At 44.4% G+C, this 14,541-nt stretch overlaps 1 long non-coding RNA gene across 1 annotated transcript; it reads left to right on the top strand.

The window, feature by feature from the left end:
* Window positions 1-10,332: 10,332 nt before the first annotated feature.
* On the top strand, window positions 10,333-10,770 carry LOC128539339 (uncharacterized). Its single transcript, XR_008364587.1, has 3 exons — window positions 10,333-10,402; window positions 10,506-10,561; window positions 10,683-10,770. It is a non-coding gene; the product is annotated as an uncharacterized LOC128539339 (long non-coding RNA).
* The last annotated feature ends 3,771 nt before the right edge of the window (window positions 10,771-14,541 follow it).

Raw genomic sequence — 14,541 nt, 5'->3', positions numbered from 1 at the left:
AGGCGATTCCCCTGGTTGAATGAACCCTGATTCCTAGAGGCGAAGTGAACCCACGCGCCTCATAGGAGAGGGCAATAGCATCTCTCACGTAGCTTGCGGCTTCAAAACATGTAAAAACTGCTCTGACTTACGCCACTGGCTAATGCGGTGGACGTAAATCTGAAGAGCACGTACTGGACACAGTAAGTGAAGTCTCTCCTGCTCCAAAGCTGTAAAGGCGGAGGACAGAAGGCTTCAAAACAATAGGATGCATATTGGCAAATGTGTGCGGAGAGGACCAACTCTCCGCATTACAGACTTGCTGCAAAGGAATACCTCTTGCTAGTGCAATTGATGAGGCGATTCCCCTGGTTGAATGAGCCCTGATTCCTAGAGGCGAAGTGAGCCCACGCGCCTGCTAGGAGAGGGCAATAGTTGTCCGATCCTCTTAGAGAGGTAACACCACTTAGAATAGTCTTAATTACGCTGGCTGGAAGACCAGCTTGACTTAGAGTCAGAGAGTAGTAAAGGAGACATTTGCTGATCTTGCGAGGCAAAGAGGTCCACCTACGCTACATGAAATTTTCCAAGAATGTAAATCGCCCTGAGGGACAGGAATCTGGTGCGCTAGCTATTTAGCGGCGCGAGCACAGTCCGCCCTGGCGATTAATATACGAGACTGCCATAGTGTTGTCCACCCGCACTAGGACATGGTAGTCTCAACTGCTGGAGGAAGTGCTTTAGGGCCTGAAATAGAGCCATGATTTTGAGGCAATTGAGTGCCGCGCAAAAAGATGGCCTCTCCAGCTCCCTTGGGCTGGACGGTCATTTAAGACCGCACCCCAGCCCATGAGGGAAGCGTCTGTCGTTAGCATCTGCGACGACAAGACGAACTTAGAGTGGGACCCAGAAACCGGGGTCTGAACCACGTAGGAAGGGTACGAAGCACCTGGCGCGTAGCCCTTATTGGGGATTGGCCCTAGAGTAAAATCCCCTGATTCTTAGCCACAACTGAAATGCTCTCATGTGCAGAAGGTCCAAAGGTGTCACCGTGGATACAGCTGCCATGAGAGCTAGGATCTCTGAAAGTGATGGTCACTTTCTGGTCTAGCTTAATTTCCTTGATGGTGTTGAGAATGGATTCGACACAAGCGGGAGACAGCTGTGCCCGCTTACGCTCAAATTCCATGTGACACCCAAAAATGTTGTCCTCTAAACAGGAAAGAGCATGCTTTCATGGCATTGGATCTCAATCCTAGGAAACAAAGATTAGCTAGAACGACATGCTGATGTCGAAGCGCTAGCTACTGAGACTGGGCCAGCCAGTCATGTAATTCAATACGGATGCTCTGGAGTCGTAAGAGCCAGAACTACATCCATGTATTTTGTGTATGTGCGAGTGAAAAAGCTAGACCAAATGGAAGGACCCGATACTGGTAAGCTTCGCCCCCGAAAGCGAACCTCAGGAACCTCCTGTGTTGTGGCAATATTTCCATTGATTTGTTTTTAGATAGCGGTAAAGCCCGCAAAATCTAAAAAATTGGACGCAGCCCCCCGTGCCTCTTGCACTTTCCGGTTTCATGGAAGTGGAGACCACGCCATTGAAACGCGGAGAGTGATGTGAGAACTGAATCCTGTAGTTTCTCTGTACAGTGCTTAGTGCCCAAGGAGATATACTTGGCAGTAGCTTCCACGCTGCCAGTTTCTCAGAAAGGGGCAAAGCTCAGCGGCTTGGTTAAACGGGGGGGGGGGATGTTAGATGTTTGGCATCCTGAAACACGGCAGGAAAAACCCGACAAACTAACATTTTATTGGAGACTGGAGTTGCCTGAAACACCAGTGGTGGCGGAGCAAGAACACCAACCTCCTGGGGGTGCCAGGGAGAACACTTTATTCTTTAAAATGAATTCTGCGTGCCTCTCCCCATTGGGGGGCCACCCCCCACGATCCTGGGCACATGAACCTCAGGGCTTCTTTGTGAAGACAATATGCCAGTCTGACCTCTTTTGGGGCGGATTGCGTGACGCACCCCAATCTTGCGAGGGGGTGCCCAGCTCAAAAACACTCTCCTTGTGTGTTTCATGCCTCGCAACAGTCAGACCCGGTCGAGACTGGGTGGCCGACAGTCCCGACTCTTGAGCAAGGCGGGGAAGGAATTTCCCGAAGGCTTGTTATATAACTTCGCCTCATGAACCTAGTGGCGACCGAGTTAACGACATCGCCAAGTAGGCCGGGAGGCGAGATGGGGCATTGAGGAGGAATACACGATCCTTTTCCTTAATGCCCCTGAGATTCAACCACAAGTGCCTCTCCGCGGAGACCATAGCAGCCATAAAACGGCCGATAGCACGAGCCGTCTGCTTTGTTGCACGAAGAGACAAGTCTGTGGCCCGGCGTAAATCCAATACGCCTTACCTTGCAGAGCCCCGCCAGTACTCAAGTCTCTCAGCAGGTCAGCCTGGTAGGCGTGCAAAACCGCCATGGTGTGCAATGCGCCAACCTGACCTGCTGCCTGAAAAGCTTTTCCCTCCAGGTAAGATAAAAAGTCTACACAGCTTGAAAGGAAGTAATAGCTTTTCAGGAAGGATGATGTCCCAGAAGAGAGATAGCCTGGAAGCGTCTCTTCTATCTGGGTGTCATCATATAACTCCGCGTTTCTACCTCAATTATATTTAAATAAATAAATAAGTTGATGGCAGGAAAACACGGGATGAATACAGCTTACTCCATGAAAGGGTTAACTCATATGGAGATTGCTAAGAAAAGGGGAGAAAGCGTCGTTGAGGCTCCGCCCCCGGCCACCCGACAGAACCTGCCGTCTATGGTTTTTTTTTTTTTTTTTTTTTAAGTGCTTAGAGGCTATTATCATCTCCGCGAAAGCAAGAGAGGATGTTTATCCTTGCCCATTCACAAGAAGCACGGCGCGCGCTTGCGAGCGGACAGAGGGATTTCCCGATCCGATGAGAACGCGAAAGAAAGGAGTTTTAAATCCGTCTCTCACTGCTCTGCCGGATGCACTTAATCGAAGCAGTAAAGTGTAGAGATCGCCCTCCGATATGGATTATACACACGGAGGGACATCTCGTTTAAAACTCTACCATATCGGTGAGTTAAACACTTTCTTATTTTGCTGGTTTAAACACACACGCAAACACAACAAGGTCAGTGAAGACAAAAGATCTGAGGAATGTTTCCAGTTCACTCCTATTTATAACCTGCAGGTGCGTCTCATCAGATGACGTCACCCGACCGAGGTTATATAAGCCAAAATTTGGCGTGTTTGATACACACATGCTTCACAACCGGCAACATGACAAGATGTTTCCCATAGCGTTTTAACGCAGCATCGAGTGTAGCCTTTGAAAGGGAACAGGAAATTAGATGTTTCAAGTGGTTCTAATTGTTTTATCCAGATATGACGAGATATGTTTAAAGTATCATTCGTGGGAAGTCTGTACGGTGTCCTGCCACAAGATAACCCGTGCTTAGGTAAATGTACTGAACTGTCAGTATTTTGGGAAATTTCTGCGTTAATTGTAAACTACATTTTATACAAACTCTTTGGTACTAGCAACTTTGGTTCTAAATTTGGAATTTGTTTGTACTAGATGCTGAGGCTCAGTTGCACAGCCACTCAGGTTAAACTAACTGAACTGAACACTGAACATAAACATGTTTGAACTGTTCTCATAGGGGAGAATTCCCAGAATTCCCAGAATTATTTTTATTGATCCCCAATTTTTATTTTCAGAATAAAAAGACATTACTGTGTCCTTTTCTGGTTCACTTTCACCAGGCTACATATAGATGCGTGACTTGGCTGCATGACGTTATCTTAATCAGACTGCTCCAATCACAACTGTTTAAAGCCTCTATAGTAGAGCTGTGCAGGACTGTCATAATCTAATTAATTTTTTTTTTTCAAAATGTAAGTGAAACTGGAGATAGGATGAGTGTTTTGCTCTTATATTACTCTTATTTGGTGTAAGATGTAAAAAGATATTAAAAGCAATATTCTGTTCCACTCTTACGTCTAAAGACCAAAGATAAATGGAGACAATTTGTGAAAGCATCAATGCCACCTGTCAGTTTGCCGCACGTACCTCTGAGGAGTGTGAAACACACGGATGCATCGAGTTAATGAAGTGATGAAGTGCTGCTTATAACAAAGAATCTTGTTGTTTAAATTCAAATAATTGAATAAACTCTTAGTATGTAAAACGTATGTATGATTATTATTATTTTTAATGTGTGTGTCGTGAATGAAGCCCACAGCTCCATGAGTGCAGCTTCTTCTTTTTTTTTTTTTTTTTTTTATAATTCTTTGGGATTTTTTCCCTATTTTCGCCATAATTTAGTCGTGTCCAATTCCTCCCCGTCACTAGGGGGCTCCCACATTAAGGCTACTACTACCATTTAGCCGGGAGGGCTGAAGACTATCACGTGTTTCCTCCGAACCGCGTAACGTCAGCCGACCGCATCTTTTTTCTAACTGTTCGCTCACACAACATTAGGGGCGGAGTAACACACTCGGAGGAAAGCGCTAGTCGCTCCTTTTGCGTGCGTGAGCTCACAGACGCCCCTGATTGACTGTAGAGCCGTGATTAATGTGGGAGCGCAAAGTATCTCTCATCCCTCCCCTCTGAGAGAGCTTGGCCAATCAGCTCTCTCTAGGCCTCCGGCTGTGAGAGGTAACAGCATCACACAGCGATCTCAGGATGATAGGGCGAGCACTTTTCCACTGCGCCACTGCACTGTGTCACGGTTTCAAAGCTGCTACTAAAAAACGTACAGTATCAGTAACCTGTGGAGACAGCATATGACGATGATGTTCATTAATAAACCAGTTAAATAGCACATACAATGTAAAAAAAAAAAATTATCTCATTTTTGTCCAATAGTGTGTTTTTTTTTAGTTCTATTTCACTCAGTGTTATGAAAACATCTCTCCTCCGCACACGTCTTTGCCTGAACACCATTTCCTCACTACTTCTAACCAGTAAAGATGCCTCCGGAGCTCTCCGACATTTTAGTGGAGATACAATAGGAGTGATTTCCTATTTTAAGAATCCTGATAAATAGCTCTTACTCCTACTAATGAAAATTGACCTAAATGGCGCCATTCTGAAATTTTTTGCTGCTTCGGAGCAATTTCCCACTCTGAGATGCTTTGAAAATACATACTCAGCTGTATTTTAAATTTTACGCGGATTTAATACCTCTTGCACCTGTGGCTAGGATAACTCTCTCACACACTCATCGTCTTAAGCGCTTTATCCTGTATTCAGGGACATGGGAGGCCTGGAACCTATCCCAGGAGACTTAGGGCACAAGGCAGTGAACACCCTGGACAGGGTGCCAATCCATCGTAGGGCACACACATACACTCAAACACACTACAGGCCACTTGGGAACACCAATTAGCCTAAAGTGTACTGTAGGTCTTTGGACTGTGGGAGAAAACCGGAGTACCCAGAGGAAACCCAGCAAGCATGGGGAGAACATGTAGACTCCATAAACACAGAGATGGGAATTGAACCTAGTCTGGAACTGACCCCGTACCCTGGTGGTGCAAGGCAAGTTGATAAATAAAACCACTCCAGCCTATAAAATCCAAAAGTTCTTGGTCTCTTGATTTCTTGATTTTATATTAAATATCTCTCTCATGTATTTGCATTGATGTCCCTCCAGGCTTGTAGAAATTGTGTCTGTTGATGATGTCACTCCTGTTCCAGGCTCCACAGAGGCTGCTTTTCTGCCCCCGTCTCCGTCCCCTGCTACACAGGATATGAACCATGTAGTTTATAATAAATGACAATAAATGCCACTTAATTGTACACTACATTAAATATCTTTACTCTGTCTTTGTTTTTTTTTTTGGAACGTTTTGTTGTTGATTAAATAGAAAGTGTTTGGATGTCTGTGTTTAGAGCTGTCTTTAGAGCATGAACTTAGTTATGTTGTACAACAGACATGAGAGACTTTTCAGTTCTGTTGGTCAGTGACGTTCTTCTAATTTTGTACTTCCTGTGGTTGGACTTCCTGTGAAGGTGTGGATGAACATGCAGTGTGTGATCTGTAGAGTGTGTTCATTATTATGAGACACAGTGCAGCAGTTGGTCAGTGTGTGTTTAGCTCTAATTCTCTCTTTGAATTAATGTGTGTTTGGGTCCTCAGTAAGAATGCAGGTGTGTTTTCTTCTCCTTCTCATACAGCTTCATGTCACTGAAGGTGAGTCTGCTATTTCTCTCTCTAAAAAACTCACTAAAAAAGTGAATTTATTTTGGAGTTTTCCTGTTTACCATCTAACCAAATATAAATATAAACATGAGAAAATTATGATTGACATAAAAAAAAAAAAATGTCTTTAACTTATTAAACAAGAACTTGTAAGTCTCCCTCATCATGATTGGTGTTCTGGTTGTTCCTGCCTCGTCCCCCTACAGTTTCCCTTTTGCTCTCTCATTGGCTGTTACTCATTGAGGTTGACCACATGGTTGAAAGCCATTCGTTGTAAAGATGCTTGAAATACTGAGCTGTGTACACTGTTTACAGAATGTGAGGATGATGTCATGGAATGACTTATTAATGTGGTGTGTTCACACTTCCTTCAGCAGCAGTTGGCCTCTTTGGTGGTGTGTCACTAAAATAGAAGTAACACACCTGCACTGAGGTCGTGTAACACAAGTATAGTGATGCAACCCTAATCAGAAACCAATAGGAGGTAATTTACTACTTTAACGAGTGCTGTTTCTGTGCTGTCATGAGACCTAAATCCTGACTGATACAGTTTGTTTATGCCATTCCTATGTAGATATGGACATAGTTGGTGTGCTACTAACTTTTCCAGAGTCTTAGAGATAAAGGGGAGGTTTGATATCGGCATGTAATTTCACAGCTGACAAAGGTCAAGGTCAGGTTTCTTAATTAGTGGTTTAATAACTGCTAATTTAAAAGATTTGAAAATGTACCCACTGCAGAGTAAAAAGTTAATTATTTTCAACATGGGTTCTGTTATTCTGTTAGACGCCATTTGCATTCTAATTTCTGAGCGGTTTGTTTTAAAGTGCGTGTGGTCGTTATACCAAGGAGCGAGTTTCTTATCTCTAATTATTTTTTTTTTACTGGAGCTACATTATCTAAGGTATAATGAAATGGTAACTCTAAATATTCATTCGCCAGATCGAGTTCTGTGGGGTCAGATGGCGATCCAATCAAAGTTTATAACTCAGGGAGACTATTGATAAAGCTCTGTGTGGTATTTGATGTGAATGTACGTTTAATGTGGTAGTGTGGCACTGTGCATACATTATTACTGTAACACACTTTAATTGAGACAAGACAGTGGTCTGAGCTTCAGACTGTGAAATTGTGGTTATATTTCTTATACTTAATATGAAGGATAATATTAAATCCAAAGTGTGACCTGCTTTATGAGTGGGTCCTACTAAACACTGATTTACTCCTACTGAGTCCAGTATGGACATAAATGCTGTTCTCAGAGGGTCTTCTGGATTCTCAAAATGAATATTAAAGTCTCCAGCAATTAATGCTTTGTCTACAGAAACGACAAGGTTTGAGAGGAAATCTGCCAATTTACAGAGAAACTCAGAGTACGGCCCTGGAGGTCTGTAAATGATGATTAGCGGAATCGACAGAGCTGACTTTATGTTACTATAGAGAGCTTCAAATGCATTAAGTTTAAATCTGTGTTTTTGTACGATAGCCAGATTATCGTTGTGAATAACTGCGACGCCTTCTCCTCTACCAGTTAGCTGAGGCTGGTGTACGCAGCTGTATCTAGGAGGACTAGCTTCATTTAGTGCTACATACTCGTCCTGTTTAATCCAGGTTTCTGTTAAACACAATATATCAAAATTCTGGTCTGTGATAGCTTAATTAACAATAACTGCTTTAGATGCGGGAGATCTAATATTTAACAGTCCTACCTTCAGATTAGAAGTGCTGGTTGTGTATTTAGTGTGTTTTGAATTTTTTGTCTCTATATTATTTAAATGACTAAAAACAGACTTTCTGAGTCTTTCTACATTTTTGTTTAGCTCGGGGAACAGACGCAGTCTTAATATAGTCAAACCTAAGTGATGACTCTATGCAGCTAGCAGATGATTGGCTTAGCGAGTGTTGGAGTTACAGGTTGTGTGTAGTTGTCCCGAGTTGTTGCATTAACAGATCAGTAACTGGCATGTTTCTACAGGCTGCAGACTGGAAGGAAATGGTGATGCAAAACTCATCACTGCATACACAGGAGACTCAGTACTGCTGCCCTGCTCCTGCACTGACCTCCACACCACACCTGGGACACTGATATGGAAGAAATACCCAAATGTAGATGATTGGGTAGATATATCTCCTAAGAGTGATCAGTACAAAGACAGATTTCAGCTGGTTAATGATCACTCTTCAGGAAATCTCTCTCTGCTCATATCACACCTGACTGTAGAAGATGGAGGATGGTACAGGTGTCGGATAAGCAACAATGACTTTAAAGATGTCTCAATTGAAGTAAAAGGTAACATAATATGATTTATATAAAGGATGTGAAGCTAATGCAAATGTCTTGTGAAGAACATTGATTAGAAATGTAGTAGTTAAAAATGACTTGTGAACTTAATCAGGTGAAGCTAATCACCTTCTTAATGGAACACAAAGCTTTGCACATCTAGACTATGCAATATTTGCCAAGTCTTCTTAGCTGAACTGCTCACATTAAGTTAAATTTGATGATTTGTGAATTGCAGTCTTCAAGTCATTCCACAGATTTTCAATAGGGTTTAAGTCTGGGCTCTGACTTGGCCATGCAAGGACATCCACCTTTTCCCCTTTAACCACTGTGTGGTTAGTTTTGTTGTGTGCTTTGGGACATTGTCATGATGGAAGGTAGACCTTTTCCATCAAAGGGCAGCAGATTTTCCTCAAGAATTTGATGTTTTTTTGCCCCATCCATTTTCCTTCTATCCTGACAAGAGTAAACATGCGACAGAGCAGTGTTTCTGCATGACAGTGTGTTTATGTGTGAAAGTCGTCCTACCCCGTAGCCCCCTCCCTTATTCTCTTCTCTCGCTTTCACACATACACACACACTAACAGAAACACTGCTCTGTCAGGATTCTTTTTAAAGGTAAAGTGCAGTTTAATTTGTTTTATTTTTATTTTACAACAGTGATTCCGTGTGCGCGTGCGAGTATCATTAGAAAGGTTCCTTGTTAAAGATATTTCCCAACAGACCAGTGTTTCCGTTAGTGTGTGTGTAAAAGTCCACAGTAGCCCCCTGCTTCCTCTCAAATAAGATGAGACGAAGGAGGGAGGGAGAGAGTCGTTTGGTCTTACTTCAGCTTCCTCCTTTGGTCTTAATTCTGCTTCACAAGCATGCACAAACACAGACACACACACACACACACAAACACACACAGCGCGCACTGTGCATAAACAAACACATTAATGGAAACACTACTCTGTTGGGATTCTTTTCAAAAGTAAAGTGCAGTAAAATTTGGTTTTATTTTTATTTATATTTTGTACTAATTATTTTTGTATGGGTTTTTGGGGTTGTGGAACAAATAATCTGGGTTTCCATTATTTCTTATGGGGAAATTCACTTCGATAAATAAGTGTCTTGATATACAAGCACACTTCTGGAATGACTACGCTCATAAGCCAAAGTTTGACTATAAAATGACACCAGCTGATCACCGTTGAAAATCAAATGCCTTTTTGTGCCCTTAAGAAGGTGATTAGATTCACCTGATTGAATTTACTAGTCATTTTAAAAGGGGGTGATTCTTTTCCAAATCAGTCTTTTTTTTCTGACATCTCTATGTTATCTTCCCCATGGTTGTTAAAAGTTGTACTGAGTAAAACAAAAACTGTGCATTTCTTCATTTCAGGCTGCAAAGCAACAAAATGTTATTCTTTTTAACGGGGGTGATTTTCTATACCTACTGTATATATTCTGGAATATCTGTCCTACAGAACCAAAAAGCTACTATCAAGCTGCTTTAATAGAAAATTAATCAATACAGTATCTGTTCACAATGACTTACAGACAGGCACCCTTACGGCATTAACATCTTCCTCCTCATCATCATCATAATCATCAGCATCAGCATTGTTGTGATGCTGCTGCTTATACTTGGAGGAGTCATATACTGGAAACACAGAGGTATACAAACACCCTCCCACACACACACCTTCAACACACAAAACCTTTTTGTGAAATACTTGATTTTCTGGAAAAATGTCTGGGTGCCAACAATTTTGGCCATGACTGTATATAAATACATACTGTACATACACAGACCCACACACAGATCTCATACCCGTCTTTTATTTTATAGGACAGAGACAAGAACAAACCATGACTAGTGATGGTAAAAAAGGACAGAAAACACAGAAGACGGAGCAGGTGAATACACACAACCACTCTCTTTCACTAATGAGATGTTCTTTAATAAGTAGATTTACAGTACGTTTGGTGTGTGTGTGTGTGTGTGTGTGTGTGTGTGTAGGTCTTTTACCCTCTAAACCCAGCTCTGAACCTAATTATGCAGCATTACACAGACGGGTGAGTGTGTCTGAGTGTGCAGGATAATATGTTTTGATGATTTGTGGTTTTAGTCATGTATATACATTTATTTGTGTATGTGTGTGTATGATAGCATGTTATTCATGTTCTATTCCTGCAGGATGATGTGATATGCTCAACTGTAGTCCACTGTAACACTGAGAACAGGACACACTCTAGTGGCATCAGAAGATACTGCAGTATATGCCACTTTTAAAACTAACTAACCAACTAAGCACACACACACACACACACACACACACACACACACACACACACACACACTGTTTAAAAAAAAAAAAACTTTTTGGAATTTAAGGGACTTTGAGATTATTTGGAAAGATTAACACATAATTATTTAACAAATCTGTCATCAGTATAAGGTCTACAGTAATTGCTGTAGTCAAAGTTAAGCAAAGCAAATTTTTTTTTTGGCCAGTGTAATTTACTATATTTTAAAACAATATGCAATGTATTCTTGTTTGCTTTTTTATATTGTAAATGTACCTTTCATATAGTAAATGCCCTGCCTCTTTCTGAAGAGCCTTGTTGCTGGCCTTGGTGCTGAACATGCTGCCTGTTTTAGCTGTGCTAGGAGCTGTTATAGTACATAATGTAGTGGCCCACCTTTGGGCTTTCATCTTTAAATGTTTTATGTCATTGTTATATTTTTTATTATGATTAAATTTTAATAGCAGTTTGATTTAGATCCCCAGCTTTAAGCGTTCTATGTAAAGGGGATTTCTGGGATGTCAAAACAGAAGCCTAAGCAAATAAAATATAAAAATTAAATTTTTTATAACGTATTTGCTATGAAGACTTTTTTTTAGACTTTAATATGGTTTAGGTCTACACATGTTATAATGATAAAAGCTCTCGTGTATGAGTGAGAAAAAATAATGTATAAATCATAATGAGCTGATTGTCCCTGATGATCAAGCTGAGGGCGGCGGCGACGGTGCCAAGTAAAAACTTCCTGAGATGGCAATTAGGAAAAAACCTTGAGAGGAACCAGACTCAACAGGGAACCCATCCTCATTTTGGTATCAGACAGAAGAAATAGTTTTGCAAACATATTGTGTGTGTCACGAACTAACCTGGATGATCGGAAGACTTTAGCACTAGCGGTTAGCCCTTTGTAGCGTGGATGGTAAACACAAACGCGGAAGTAAGAGAATAGGCAGGATAACCACGCGATTTTATCTAAGGACTCTCACACAAGGGGAGCAAGGGAAAAACACAAATTTAACCCGCGTCCTATAAACACAAACTCGGATCAGAAAGCAAACCCAAGAAAATGAGTACTCACGATTTGGCTGACGGACAATCTGGACCAACATGGGCGAAACTCAATGACTGAGCGAGTGTGAGGCGCCATCTTGGCTCCTTTTATGCTTCCTGTTTCGCGGAACGGGTGTGTGTGACAGTACCCCCCTGTCCAGGACCGACTCCCGACGGTCCTGGGGTGGAGGATACCCGACGACGGTAATCCCTGATGAGCTCTGAGCGGGGTCGAGGATGAACCGGGCCGGAACCCACAATCGCTCCTCAGGACTGTAGCCCTCCCAGTCGACCAGGTACTGGGTGCCCCGGCCCCTCGGTCGCGAATCGAGGATCAGGCGCACGGTGTAGGCAGGGCCACCGTCAATGATTCGGGGAGGAGGAGCAGGGGGGGAGGGTGGAATCATAGGTGAAGTGGTGAAGGGTTTTAGTTGTGAAGTGTGGAAGACCGGATGGATTCGGAGCGCCGCAGGCAGCTGGAGCCGGTAGGTGACAGGATTAATCCGGAGGGTAATGCGATATGGGCCGATGAATCGGGGTGAAAGTTTCCGTGCCTCTGAGTGGAGATGAAGATTTTTTGTTGATAGCCATACCTTGTCACCTATATTGTACAATCGTCCCGGAGGGTGTCGACGGCGATGTTGAATGGTGTAGCGAGCATTGGCCTGTTGGATGGCGTGGTTGGCTTGGCGCCACAGCCGTCGACACCGGCGAACCACCTGTTGGGCCGACGGTACATCAACCTCCGGTTCCTGGTGTTCGAACATGGAAGGTTGGAAACTGTGGCATACCTCAAATGGACTTAGGTTGGTAGCTGACGAGACATGGAGGTTGTGAGACAGCTCTGCCCAAATGAGGTAGCGGGCCCAGGAGCGCTGGCGATCGGCGATGAAACATCTCAGGTAGCGCTCCAGTTGTTGGTTGGTCCGCTCCGTCTGACCGTTGGTCTGAGGATGGTAACCAGAAGATAGACTGCAGGTTGAATTGATCAGACGGCAGAAGGCCTTCCAGAACCGGGCAGTGAACTGGGGCCCCCTGTCCGAGACGATGTCCTTCGGGAACCCATGCAGGCGGACTACATGTTCTAGTATCAGCTCGGCTGTTGTTTTGGCTGATGGGAGTCCGGCGAGAGCCACCAGGTGCACGGCCTTGGAGAATCGATCCACGATTGTCATGACGGTGTTCTTCCCCTCAGGGACCGGCAGGCCCGTGATGAAATCGACGGCTATTAATAGATACGTCGCCAGGGACGACGTGGGACAGGTAGTGGTTGGAGTTCCCCCGACGTCCTTTCTTATGGATGGCCACCAGAACGCGCGCTAAATGAATTGAAGGGTGCGGTGAGTGCCCGGGTGTCCAGAGAGTGGAGATGAATGTCCCCACTGAAGAACCTCCACTCTCCTGGAGTGTGGCACGTACAGTCGTCCAGGCGGCACACCTGCCGGTGTGGTCTCTTCGGCCTGTGCCTGGCGGACTCTCGTTTCCAAATCCCAGTGGAGCGGAGCGATGATTTTGGATGCTGGGAGGACAGGCGCGGGATCCGCCCGGGGGACGTCTTTCTCGTGTTGTCGGGAGAGGGCGTCGGCCTTGGTGTTCTTGGACCCCGGGTGGTAGGAAAGGTGGAAATTAAATTGTTCAAAAAATAAGGCCCACCGCGCCTGTCTGGGGTTGAGTTGTTTCATGTTTCGGATGGTGATAAGGTTCTGGTGATCGGTCCAGACAATGAACGGCTCCCTGGCGCCCTGGAGCCAGTGACGCCATACCTCCAAAGCCCACTTTTTGGCCAGCAGCTCGCTACCCTGTATGGCTGCTGAGTGGGGTCAAACTTTTTGGAGAAAAAACTACATGGGTGTAGTTTCTGGTCTGGACCTCGCTGCGAGAGAACAGCCCCGGCGCCCACATTCGAGGCATCCACCTCTACAACGAAGGGTTGGCTAGCATCTGGATGGAGGAGAATTGGTGCGGTGGTGAATCGGTGGCAGAGTTCCTGGAAAGCAGAGATGGCGGTGGAGTTGAGGGTGAAGTGATGAGAAGATGGATGGGTCAGAGCAGTTAGGAGTGCTGCAACTGTACTGTAGTCCCGGATGAAGCGACGGTAGAAGTTCGCAAACCCGAGAAACCGTTGAAGCAGCTTGAGGGTCTTGGGTAGGGGCCAATGACGCACAGCCTCAAGTTTGTGCGGGTCCATGGCCACACCCTGGGGCGAGATGACGAAACCCAGGAACGTGGTGGAGCGCTCGTGAAAAGCGCACTTCTCCAACTTACAGTAAAGCTGGTGAGCGAGCAATCTCTTAAGAACTGCCCTGACGTGTTGGATGTGCTCGTCGACTGTGCGTGAGTAGATTAGTTTGTCATCCAGGTAGACAAACACCGACCGCCCCAACATGTCCCAGAGGACATCGTCGATGAAGTGTTGGAAGGCGGCGGGGGCGTTGCAAAGGCCGAAAGGGATCACCAAGCTCTCGTAGTGTCCGTTGGGGGTGATAAAGGGCGTCTTCCACTCATCACCCTCTCTGATGCGCACCAAGTTGTAGGTGCTCCGAAGGTCCAACTTAGTGAAAATGGTGGCATCAGAGAGGGCGTCCAGGGCTGAGTTGGTAAAAAGCAATGGATAACGATTCTTTATGGTGATGTTGTTGAGCCCCCGATAGTCGACACAGGAGCGAAGTTCCCCGCCTTTTTTCTTCACGAAGAAGAAA

Source organism: Clarias gariepinus, chromosome 2 (genome assembly GCF_024256425.1).
Source record: "Clarias gariepinus isolate MV-2021 ecotype Netherlands chromosome 2, CGAR_prim_01v2, whole genome shotgun sequence".
In the NCBI taxonomy this organism is placed as follows: Eukaryota; Metazoa; Chordata; class Actinopteri; order Siluriformes; family Clariidae; genus Clarias; species Clarias gariepinus.
Note: the sequence above shows the minus strand (reverse complement) of the source record. Positions and strands in the feature narration are given on the sequence as shown.